The following is a 12,138-nucleotide window of genomic DNA, read 5'->3' on the forward strand; positions in this document are numbered from 1 at the left end:
AAATCATGGCAATTAATAAAATGGGGCCATTAGGAATGGAAAACGAATAGGCTCTGGAATGTAAATTCACCGTCATATAACTAGTAAGCATCTTTATTAGAGACATGTGTTATAAAGAAGAGGCAAACTATCCTTACACACTGAAAGCTTTTGTTGTAAAGATTATACATTTACTGGCGATAAAGAAGGCTTCCTGAACTGATGATCAGGGTAAAACTTCATAGGATGCTTTAAAACCAGTGATACCCTGACAAATCAGGAGTGAGAGACAAGTCCAATCACTATCATTTTTTAATTCTTAGTGTTTATTTTAAAAGTATTCTTTATCCCTGGCTGGTGTAGCTCAGTGGGTTGAGTGTGGGCCTGCGAACTAAAGGGTTGCTGGTTTGATTCCTGGTCAGAGCACATGCCTAGATTTCGGGCCAGGTCCCCAGTAGCAGAAATGCTAGAGGCAACCACGAATGGATGTTTCTCTCCCTCTCTTTCTCCCTCTCTTCCCCTCTCTAAAATAAATAAATAAGTAATATATATTTTTAATAAAAAATATTCTTTATACTCCATTTTAATTGCAAGGCATCCTTAGCTTGTCAGACCTCTTCCATTTTTCCTAATATATGGGGTCCAGCAGAAGTAAGGTCTACTTGAGTGTGGTTGGTAGAGTAATATATGGTTGTAATAATTTATAGTTTTAATTTGAACATTTTATCTAAAATGTCATATGGTGTGCTTGAGTGTAATATTGTTATGTTACAGAATTACATGCTTATGCTTTTGTAAAAAAATATTTTGTAATAAAGAAGGGGCATTATTTGTGCCAGAGGGAACCTGTGTATGTCTACATTTTCATGGTTCTACAGCGAACTCTTTAGGCATATTTCTTCCAGAATCCCATAATATTTTATAGTGGGTAAAAAAACAGAGCATACAAAACATGTATGTATATATACATATACACACACAGATATATATCCTTCTTTCTATTTGCAAATAGGCCCAGCTATTTGCATGTGTCCAGTCTAGCTATCCCAAACAGAAAACACTGGAAGCTGTGTAATAGGAACATACATGTAATGCATGTGTTTCAATCTTTCTATGCCAGGATCTTTATATATTTTTTATCAGTGTGGTCCCCAGTTATGTGCCCCTTTTGCCCGATACCTCCTGCTGATCCTAGGTTACCCACACTTGAGGATTTGTTCTAAGCCACCGTTAATGTTTTATGGAACAAGGTAGAGACAGAAGGTATGAGGAAATACCCACATATACCAAAGCTCACTTTGAGCAGTGCCTCTGTTTTCTAATTTACTTGGGCATGGATGAGACCTCACATCTGTCCTACACTCATTCCCCGCCCCTCGGTTTCTTTGTTTTGTTTGCTTTGTGTGTGGACATTTCACTCTCTGCGTGTTCCTGTCTGTCTAGTTTCTGGTCAGCTGCTCGCTCTGACCCTATATCCTCACTGTTGTTGCTTTGCAAATTTTCCCAGCTGTCTGTCACCCTAACCTTCAACTTATGTACACTTTGGGCACTAATCTGGGCCTGACCACACTTGGCTCAATAGTTGTCCCATCACACAACAGCCAGACATGTCATTCAACCAACATAACACCAGTGGTATGACACTTTCCAGTTTACAGAGTGCTTTGATCTCATTTTTTTTTCATGACCATCCTGTGAAATAATATTACCAGCTCATTTTTTTTGAGAGGTGGAAACTAAGAATTCAGTCCTCTAACATTTGACAATAGTTATGTACTTCTGTGTGGCTATTTCTTACTCTCGTATTACTAAGATTTCTCTCTAGGAACGTTCACATCAACACCAATCTAGAAGCATAAATTGCACGAAAAGAGAGAGAATGTGTATTTTCTTTGACTGATCGCTGTAATATCAATGAAACATCTTCCCTTGGCCTCTGACTCCACACTTTCCCCCTACCTTTTTCCCTCCTCCCCAGTCTTTTTTGCAGGTTTCTCTCCTTCTCCCCAGCCATCATCACTCAGTTTGCATTCATGGCCTTTTCTCTTCTCAGTTTACCCAGTCTCCCTGAGCTAGATCTCTCACTCCCAGAGTTTTAAACATCACCATCCTACATGCTGATGGTCTCCTGGTCCGTAATCTCCAGCCTGTACTTCTCAGCTGGGAGTTGGGTCTATACCTCCCACTGTCTGTCAAACATCTGTAATTAGATGTCCCAGCAGCACTTTTTTTTTTTTAAAGATTTTATTTATTTATTCAGAGAGGGGGAAGGGAAGGAAAAAGAGAGGGAGGAAGGAAGGGAGAAAGACAGGGAGAGAAACATCAATGTGTGGTTGCCTCTCACATGCCCCCTACTGGGGCCCTGGCCTGCAACCCAGGCATGTGCCCTGAATGGGAATCAAACCAGAGGCCCTTTGGTTTGCAGGCTGGTACTCAATTCACTGAGTCACACCAGCCATGGTCCACCAGCACTTTTAATGCTACAGAACCCACCACCTTTGCCCACTTGCAACTCCTGTTTACCTACCTTGCAAATGGCATCATCAACCACTCTCTATCCCACTGGCTGGACTAGCTCCCTTGCTGCGGCCTCCTGTCTCTCTCCCACCCCACCTCTCCCGAATATGTGCACTTCTCTCACCCCCACTGCCACCTCCCAGCTCACACAGTTGTCCTCTCTTGCCTTTATGATTTCAACATCTTCTTCTAACCTGTCTCTGGCCTCTCGTCTCGCCCCTTGGATCCACTCTCCACACTGCAGTCATAGTCCTTTTTCTTTATTTTTGTTTTGTCATTATGATTTGTTTATTTTAAATTGTGGTACAGTATACATAACAAAAAAGTTACCGTGTTAGGCATTTTAAAGCATATAGGTCAACTGCGTTAAGTACATTCACATTGTTTTGCCCTTCCATTGCCCTTCCATTGAGCTGTGAGCTCAGCTGGGCTGTAAGGCTCTCTCCCTGCTGAAGCTGACTTGGTGCATCTACTGTTGCTTGGCCCCAGGTGTCTCCCAGCTGCCAGCAGCTGAGCTGGTGCTCCACCTCTTTCAAAACAGGATGTGGGCAAAATCAAGAAGAGAATCTGCAGGGAGTACAGAGGATATACAAGGAATGTTACCCTTAGATAAAGTGAAATTATTTAGCCTCCATGTGACGAAGACAGGAATTTCTCTTGCAGCTAGGAATGCAGGAATGTTTAACTAGTTTATTCTGTTGCCCTGCCCTGTGGTTTACCCTGGTCAAATGCTCCCTTAAAAGGGCATGGATGAGGTAACATGGGTTCTCTTCATAATCTTCATCTGTGTTTAGTAATCTGGTTCATGGAAGAAACCTGTCAAACGAGAACTGTTACTAAGTGGCAAGATGTTAAAACATGCACTTACCCAGGAGAAAGTAAAACTGGGAATGAAAGAAGGTGCCTGTACTTACAATGCTGCAACCCATCGAGAGGGTAGCTTCTTGGGCTTGGCACTCCGCACTGACCATTATCAACATGTGATGTAACTTTGCACCAAGTCCTCATTTCCAAAAGGAAGCCACAGCTTTAAAAGCAGAAGTTGCATTTCTTCCCACTAAGAATTTCAGTGCTGCATTGAAAACAGACTGGAGAACACACTAGGGGATGTGAAAATAATGAAGAGAAATCCTTTCCTTCCTGATAAGAGGTGAGAGCCTTACAATTAATATTTTTGAAAGGAATAATTTGGTGGTGTGAATGAACTGGAGATCGAAAATAAAAAGAAAGACCCTGTCCTGGGAGTGATGTCAAAAATTAAGAACGGAGTTACCATATGACCCAGCAATCCCTTTTCTGGGTATCTACCCAAAAACCTGAACTATAGTTATTTGCAAAGATATATGCACCCCTTTGTTCATTGCAGCAATATTTACGGTGGCCAAGACATGGAGACAACCAAAGTGTCTTTTGATAGAGGATTGGATAAAGAAGATGTGGTCCACATGTACGATGCAATACTATTCAGCCGTAAGAAAAGATGAATCACTGCCATTTGCAACAACACGGATGGATATTGAGAATATCATTCTGAGCAAAGTCAGTCAGTCAGAAAAAGCACAGAACCACACGATTTCACACATATGTGGGATATAAAACTGAAACTCATAGACACAGACAACAGTATGGCGGTTACCAAAGGGAAGGGGATGCGGAGTGGTAAGGGATAAAGAGACCCAAATATATGGTGACGGAATATTATCTGATTGGGTGGGGGGCACCCAATCAGATAATATACAGATCGTGTATCATAGAAATGTACACTTGAAACCTACATGATCCTATTAACCAATGTTACTGTAATAAGTTTAATAAAAAATAAAATAAAGTAAAAAGAAAGAAAGGATACAAGATAGATTACAAAACAGATAAACCTGGACACCCAGAAGAGCAGAATGAGATTAGGAGACCTGACTGAAGTGGACCAAAATTTAGAAAGTGGAAGCTAAAAATACTAAAGGTAGATGAAGTTGGTAGGTTTCCTATTTTTTCACCCTCTGTGTATACCCTCTGGGTATAATTTGGTAAAATTGTGTATTATAGTATTCTATGACATAATTTTGTTTGGGCTTAGAGTGGTAAGTAGGATGGAAATCTTGGAAATTTCTTCTAACACTTAAAGGCCTGTATAGATTTCTCATAACTCAAAACCTTTAAATTCACTTGAATATTAATTAATTTTCCTTTTATTTTTCTATTAAAAATGACAAAAATCTGCCTGTTCTTAAAATTTGATAAAGTATAATTTCTAATCCTCTCTTCATCCTACTTTTGCATTATTTTAAAACAATAAATAAAATGGAGAGCATGATGTTGTTAATTTCACCTGATCTACTGTTTCTTTGCTTGGTCTGCTTCTCTCTTCAGAAGATATATATATAAAACTCGCAAAATTTTCAGTGTCTTAAAATAGTACATACTACAGTTTACACCACAAACAAAAACTCCTGGAATTATTGACACACCATCTTGCAACTGGACAACTGAATTGCCTCCTTAAAGTATATTGGAAAAACAAAGTGAAAGGAAACATTCATAATTTATATCACCAACTCCTCTGATTTATTTGACAGAAGAAAGAGACTGTAATTTGCCAAGAACCACATGCCTGGTATGGGCTTGGTTGACAGTATTTGCCTTTTCCATAGCTGCACCTGCACATATAGCTATAAAAAATCACCAGGTATGGTTAAGACAACTAATCATATTTTGCCGTGTATAATGCGCACCCATATTTTGTGTGCATTGTACATGGGATTATTATACCCATTATACACCCATATGTAAATGCGCATCCTGTTTCTCCCTCAAAAATTTGGGCAAAAAGTATGTATTATACACAGCAAAATATGATAAGAAAAGGGGGAAGGAAAAGCAGAAAAATGACTGCTTTCCAGTGCTTGATACACAAAGTTACCTCACATATTTTTTCAGGTTATTGGGTCACATAAATTAGCCCACACACTGGCAAGTGAAATGGCCAAGGGTTCTGCCCTCGACACTTCCTTTTCTGTACATTCTTTGTAGGTGATCTCATCCATCCCATGGCTTCGCTTCCAAACCCTGCTGGAGAGAGGACTGACCAGTGGTGATCCCAGCAGCCCTCTTTGGTTTGCCTGACAAGAAGCAAACACACAGCCTCAATCTTACCCAGACTACTCCAGTGCCATGGGCGTGAATGGGCAACCTCCCTGAGTGGCTGGCGCCCAAGCTAGACTTGTTTCCTTCTTCTTGCAAGACTGCTCTTATTCTCACCTTTGAAAAACCTTGTTTTTGAGTAGTGGGTGCCAGGTCCTGCCCAAGCACACCATGGGTGACAAGAGATCGCACAGGCATGGTGCTGGGGCAGCCCCTCTGCCTGTGCTTCTGGCCTATGGGGTATGTATGACACCTGTGAAATTTGCCTAAGTCATTCACTCTATCACTTATTTCTTTAGCTTGGATCTGGCACCTGAGCTCAGGACTTTTGTATTCTGCCTGCTTGACCTGTGTTTGAGAACGTCCCTCAGAGACAGGTTCCTCAAATGCAGAGCCTGTCCTTCTTCCCGTGAACCTCCTTCAGGTAATGGCATCATTATCCTGCCAGATCTGGAGATGAAACATCAGGATGACCTTCATTCCTTCCTATACTTTCTGTCTAACCCCAAATGAAATGAAAGGATTGCTGCTAATACTTTAAAAAATAGATGAATATTGGTGAGCTAGTGTGTGGTTAACGTCATCCGGAAGGCACACCAGATACTCGAGCTCTGAAGGCAAGTACCTGTTGAATTTGCCCAATTCACTTAATAAGGAAGTGTCTCATACTTCAGGAATTGTGTTTTGATTTCCATTTAAGTTTATGTAATTTTTAATATGGTTGTTCATTCAAAAAGTGTCTATTATGTGCAAAACTGATATTAATTTTAGTTCGAACATGCATATTCATTTCTTTTACATAATGTAAATTGCCTGGGACTGGGTTCTTGCAAGCTTGTTGCCCCAGCACAACAAGCTCCTTCTCTGACAAGTGTGTGGCTTTGGATGATAAGTTATATATATGGTCACCCCACATATATGATACATATGTGAGAGTGCCTTTGTTTGACATTTTCTAAGCTCTCCTGTCCCTTTAATACTGAGCTAACTTAGTCTGAGGCCCCGTCCTGAGTGGCTGCAGGAAAACCTGGCCTCTTGTTAGACTGTCCCTCTCCCTCCTCCGTGTGAAGGCTGTGGGGACAGAGGATGTGGCCTTTTTTTTTATTGCCGCTTCCCAAGGCCATATTTCTTACTCACCAAAAACACAAAGTCAAATAAATATGTCTAAGAAAAAAAAGAAAAAAATTAAAGTAAAATAACACCAGGAAGGGAGAAAATTGAGGAAAACTAAAATGTTGAAATAAAAAAAAGGGTTAAAATAGAAATGTAATGAAAAGTGAACTATTATAAGATAAAATAATTATATTTAATTATAAAATAAAAGTAAAAACATGAACATAGATTAAGAAAAATTCTAAGTTAAACCAAGAATAAAGATAACTTCAATAAGATGTAACAGTAATAATATTTTTTAAAAAATACAAATAAAGACAAAGTAAGTTGTCAACATAAGAGATATTCATACCTATAAGCATTTTAATGAGTTTATTTGAGCCAAACTGACGACAATTGCCAGGAAGCAAAGTCTCATTGGATTGAGAAAATGCTCTGGAAAATGGCAGTTTTACCACTTATTTTATACATCAGAATCAAAGAGGAAGACATAAGGGGGTTACATGAAATTCTTTGGTCATAGATTAGGGAGGCAGAAGAGAGCAAAGCAGGGAAATCTCTGGGACTGAATAAAAAGTAAAATGAATAGACAGATTTGTGGGTATAGGATAGTTAACAGTTAACAGTTAACACCATAACAATAACAGTGAGGGGTTTTTTGGTCTCTGCCCTGTGCAGTGAGGGGTCTGGAAAAAAGGAAATTACTCTGACATTCCAAAAGTATGTTATTGTAGATGCAAAAAGACAATAGACAGGCTCAGTTAAGGTGAAGATTGATCTTTGTCGGGGAAGATGCCGGCCTAGGACTTCACAGCCTGCCACAAGTACCCGCCATGACCAGCTTTTAGTTGGAGAGGTTTCATTGTAGACCATTCTGAGTGGTTACTGAGGTCTCTGAGTTTGTAAGGCCACCACGCAGGCCTCCCTGGCCCTGTCAGGCTCAGCATGCAGCCCCTTTACTGCCCACAGTGGAAAACAGGATAGAGATAGAACACTAAAAAAGAAATGGGGAAAATGAGGTTCAATGAATTAAATGAGATAACACATGTAAAGTGATACTGAAACGCTGCTTCATAAAACCAGATATGTCTTTAATAAAGTAGGAAAACAAAAGATGAGGGCAAAATCGAGGAGGAGTAGAGAGCCCTGCCGCAAACAATCTAAGAGCTCTTGGCAAAATTGCCACTTAGACTCCTCTGCAGCTGAGCTCTGCATTGCTGGGAAAGAACAGGCACAGGGCGTGCAAACCTTGTCCCTTACCCCGCCTCCCCCCCCACCTGGTCCCATGTCACCAGCAACCTTGCATCTCTTTGTGGTGCCTGTGACCCAGTGCTATCTGAAAGAGCCTCACCACCAATTTCAGCAGAAAGTCAGGCTTGACCGACCTCAGCCACCAGCTCTGTTCTTTGTAATCCAGAATAGCATGGCCAGGTATCTAGAAGTGTTTGGTAACCCTCAGCATGAACACACACACACACACACACACACCCAGAACCAGATGGCTTCCCATTCTCACCTTGGGATGAGAAAATAGGTTCTAGTGTTGATGGTGTCTAGCGATAAAATTGTGAAAAACTACGAATTGGCCATATTTCTTCATAGTATAACTGAGATAAGAATGTGTTTAAAAGTAACCCGGAAGTTGAAGCTTTTGGCTGATGTTGAAATACAAGGGTGTTAGAATGATGCTTGGAAGTGAGAGATTTCTGGTAAAGTGAAAGTGAAGATTCTGTCAAGAACGAGACACGCCTTAGGAAAAGGCAGCTTCAGGGTTTCACACAATGGTTTATGTATCTACTTGTAACAGAAAGACAGCAAGTGCACCCACAGAAGATAGGCTTACCTAGGACAGAGAGGTAGATGAGAAGAAATCAAGCCAATAATGGGGATTCACTGGGGAAGCAACCTCTAGGGAATACTGTGGACCCCTTTATCCCTTCTGCATACACCATATGAGCACTTGAGAAGGCATGCAGAAAGCCTGCTGTGATGACAGGGACTCTAATACTTGCACATGCCTCGGCATCATCAGCTTAGGTGAGGATTCAAGAAGTTGGACTTGGGCTCAAGGATTTGCATTTCCAGCAAGTTCCCAGGTGATCCTGATGTTTTTAGATCACTGGCGTATATTTAAAGGCATGTTAATTATCTCAAAAGACAAGTGCATTAGAGGTAGGTGGCTTCTGGTCAGCTGAGGCTCACTAAGGTCTTCACTGAGGCGACCAAGGGCAGAGTGTCTTTCCAGTTTACTGTTTGACATCTTTGGGGATTAGCTCCTTATCCATAGGCTTGTTCTCTCATGGTCACAGGATGGCTAAGCTCTCTGACAATTACATTTCACACCATCTCAGTGAACACAAGAAGAAAGAGGGGAGGAATAGCACAAGCTCCTGAGACTCTGTTGTTTCAATTCAGAAAGAAAAACATCCCCAGAACCCTCTGCCAACCTTCCCTTATCTTTTATTGGCCAGAATTGGGTCACACCCCACCCACTCTTCTCCTTATCTCCACCTTAGACCAATCATTGGCAAAATAGATGATGTAGGGAAAATGGAGTCAGCCAGGCTCCCTCACTGGGGATGTCCCAGAGACCGTGGCTTGGCAATGTTCACGTGGCCTTGAGTAGGGGCCTGCATGTGTAGAATGAAGCTCTGTTATATAACTGAAGGTCAGTACTGGCACCTTGCCGGCTTTGTGTGCATTTAGCATGTAAGGGAGTCAGGGCTTCCCACGGTGGGACATGCAGCTTGCAGAGTGTGTGGGTCACCCCACCCTGGAATAAAGACATGTCAGACATCCACATGGCTCCGTGAATTTTCTTCCATCTGCCCGAATCCAGGGTGAACCTGCCCGGCCTTGAACGGCTGCAAGACAGTTGACATGAAAATTATTGGTTGAGACCAATAATGATTAATCCTCTGGGTAAAGGGGAGGAAGCTACTTTTCCTGAAATCAGATTGGAGTGGCTGTTGGAAAAGCAGCCAATATTGATGGTCACTGGAACTTACCTTGAGCCAGGCACCCTGCTAGATATTTTACATACCTTATGTACTTCTCACATTTCTCTGAAGTAGGTACTATTATTGCCACTTTAGGGATGAGGAAACTCAGACTTGGGGAGCACTTTGCCTACAAAGCTAGAAAAAAAATAGAATTTGAACTAGGTCTATTGACTCCACAATCTAAACAATACAGGCATATCTCTGAGATAGTGAGAATGTGCGGTTTCTGTTCTAGACAATGGCAGTAAAGTGAGTCCTAATCTTTTTGCTGGTAGAGAGTCTTGCCCTCAATTTGCAAAAAAAAAAAAAAAACAACCCAAAACAAACAAACAAAAACAACAATAAAAAAACACATTTGTGAAGTGCAATGGATGAAGCATAAGAAAAGGAGGCATGGCTCTTGATGTCCTGCCGCCCCTTGTTGTATCTGTAGTTCAGAAAGATTGGGGCTATCGTAATGGCAACCCTTAATTAAGAACAAAAAGATTAATTTGTTTTCTGCTTACTATACGGTATATGTGTGTTCTACAGTTCATGACATTTCACACAAAAATTAAATTGTGTAAGTACTTCAACAGCAAATTCTGTCTCCAAGAATATTATATTCTTAATAATATCACATACCTTAATTTTTATTATAATAAATGAGAGTGTACAGTGAGAAGGACACTTCTAAAGTGTTATTTGAAACTCCCTGAGTTTTGTACACTCATATTCATAGCTGCAGGTAAATGTAACTTACATTTACTCATTTTACTTTACAATTATATGTGTGGTGGGACGGTAGGATTTATGCTGGGCTTTGGGGGAGAATTAGGCAGAGAAAAGCAACATGGAAAAGGCAGGAGAGGGACAGAAAATGGCTTAGCATCTTCAAGGGACAAGGGGTCTCAGTATAGGGGGTTTTACATTCTACCTTATTCGTTTCTATATTGTTTGCACTTTACACAAGTTTTAAACTTGAATCTGTTTTAGTAAAGACCTTTTCATTCAGCAAAGATAAAAAAGAGGAAAAGTAAGTGTAGAAGCCCCATGTCAGAGGTTCTGGGGAATATGAAAAGTGAGTGGATTGGGAATCTATGGGCAATCCATTCAAGAGTCTGAAAGCAAATGGAAGAAGGAAAGTTAACAAAGGGGTCAGCAAGATTATTCTTTTAAAACATATGTGTGGAAACAAAATATATGCCTGTGAATATATCCTCAAAGCTAGAGAAACTAACTTTGGCCAGTGTGTGTATTAGTTATCTACAGCTGCATAAAAGTAACACAAAACTTAGCATCTTAAAACAATAAATATTTATTATCTCACATAGTTTCCTAGGTCAGGAAATCAGGGTGTGGTGGTTGATCTGGTTCAGGGTCTTTCGTGAGGTTGCAGTCAAGATGTTCAAGGTGCTGGCCAGGGCTACACTCATCTGAAGGCTTGACTGGGCTGGAGGACCTGTTCCCAGGCTCACTCATGTGGGACCCCAGTTCCTTGCCAGCTGTTCCTCACCACACAGGCTTGTCAAATAGCTGCTCATGACATGACAGCTGGTTTCCTCCAGAGGGCATGATCCGAGAGAGAGAGCAACCCAGATGATAGCAGCAGTGCCTTTTAATGACCTGGACTCAAAGGTTGCACAGCATCTCTTCTGCTTTATACTATTCATTAGAAATGAGTCACTAGGTCTGACCCATATGGAAGGGGAAGGGGATTAGGTTCCATCTCTTAAAGGGAGGAGTGTCAAAGCATTTGTGGGTATGTTTTTTAAATGACTACAGAATGCATAAAGAAGACCATGGCTTAAATAAACACACACAGAGTGAAGGGTAGATGGTGTCTAGTAAGAAGTATGCTAAATGTGATTCTTTAACATGAAGCTATTTCAGTGTTACAAAGTCTGTCTTAATATTGTCACTTTCTCTCTAATATTGTCAGTTATAACCAATGTCATCGTGCAGTGCTTTTCACATTTTGTCCCAACACTTGAGTGGATATTTGTCATGTCTTGCATTTGCCAGCATCTTTTGAATACCCTTCCTATGTGGGGGAAATTTCCTCCATTTTGAGGCTTGCCTCCTAGCGTCCCTTGCAGCTAGGATCTAGAACTTGTATCCTTTCAGGCAGACAGTCCCATGTAAGATGTGAATTTAGAAAACAGTAGCTTGACCCGGAACCCAGGAAAAATGGAGGAAAAGACTCCAGTCGTTGATGAAACCACATCTGGGGCTCTTTACCGCAGGACTCTGCTTTCCCCACGGTGGCTTTATTCTCAGGTAGGCAGTCTCCGTGTAGTACTCCCAGGGCTCCAGCACAGTATTCCAGTTTATCAGTCTCAGAAATTTCATTTATTGATTCAATTAAAAAAAAAACCTTAGCAAAACAATAACATTTTATCCAGCCCAT

This window comes from Desmodus rotundus, chromosome 11 (assembly GCF_022682495.2).
Source record: "Desmodus rotundus isolate HL8 chromosome 11, HLdesRot8A.1, whole genome shotgun sequence".
NCBI lineage: Eukaryota > Metazoa > Chordata > Mammalia > Chiroptera > Phyllostomidae > Desmodus > Desmodus rotundus.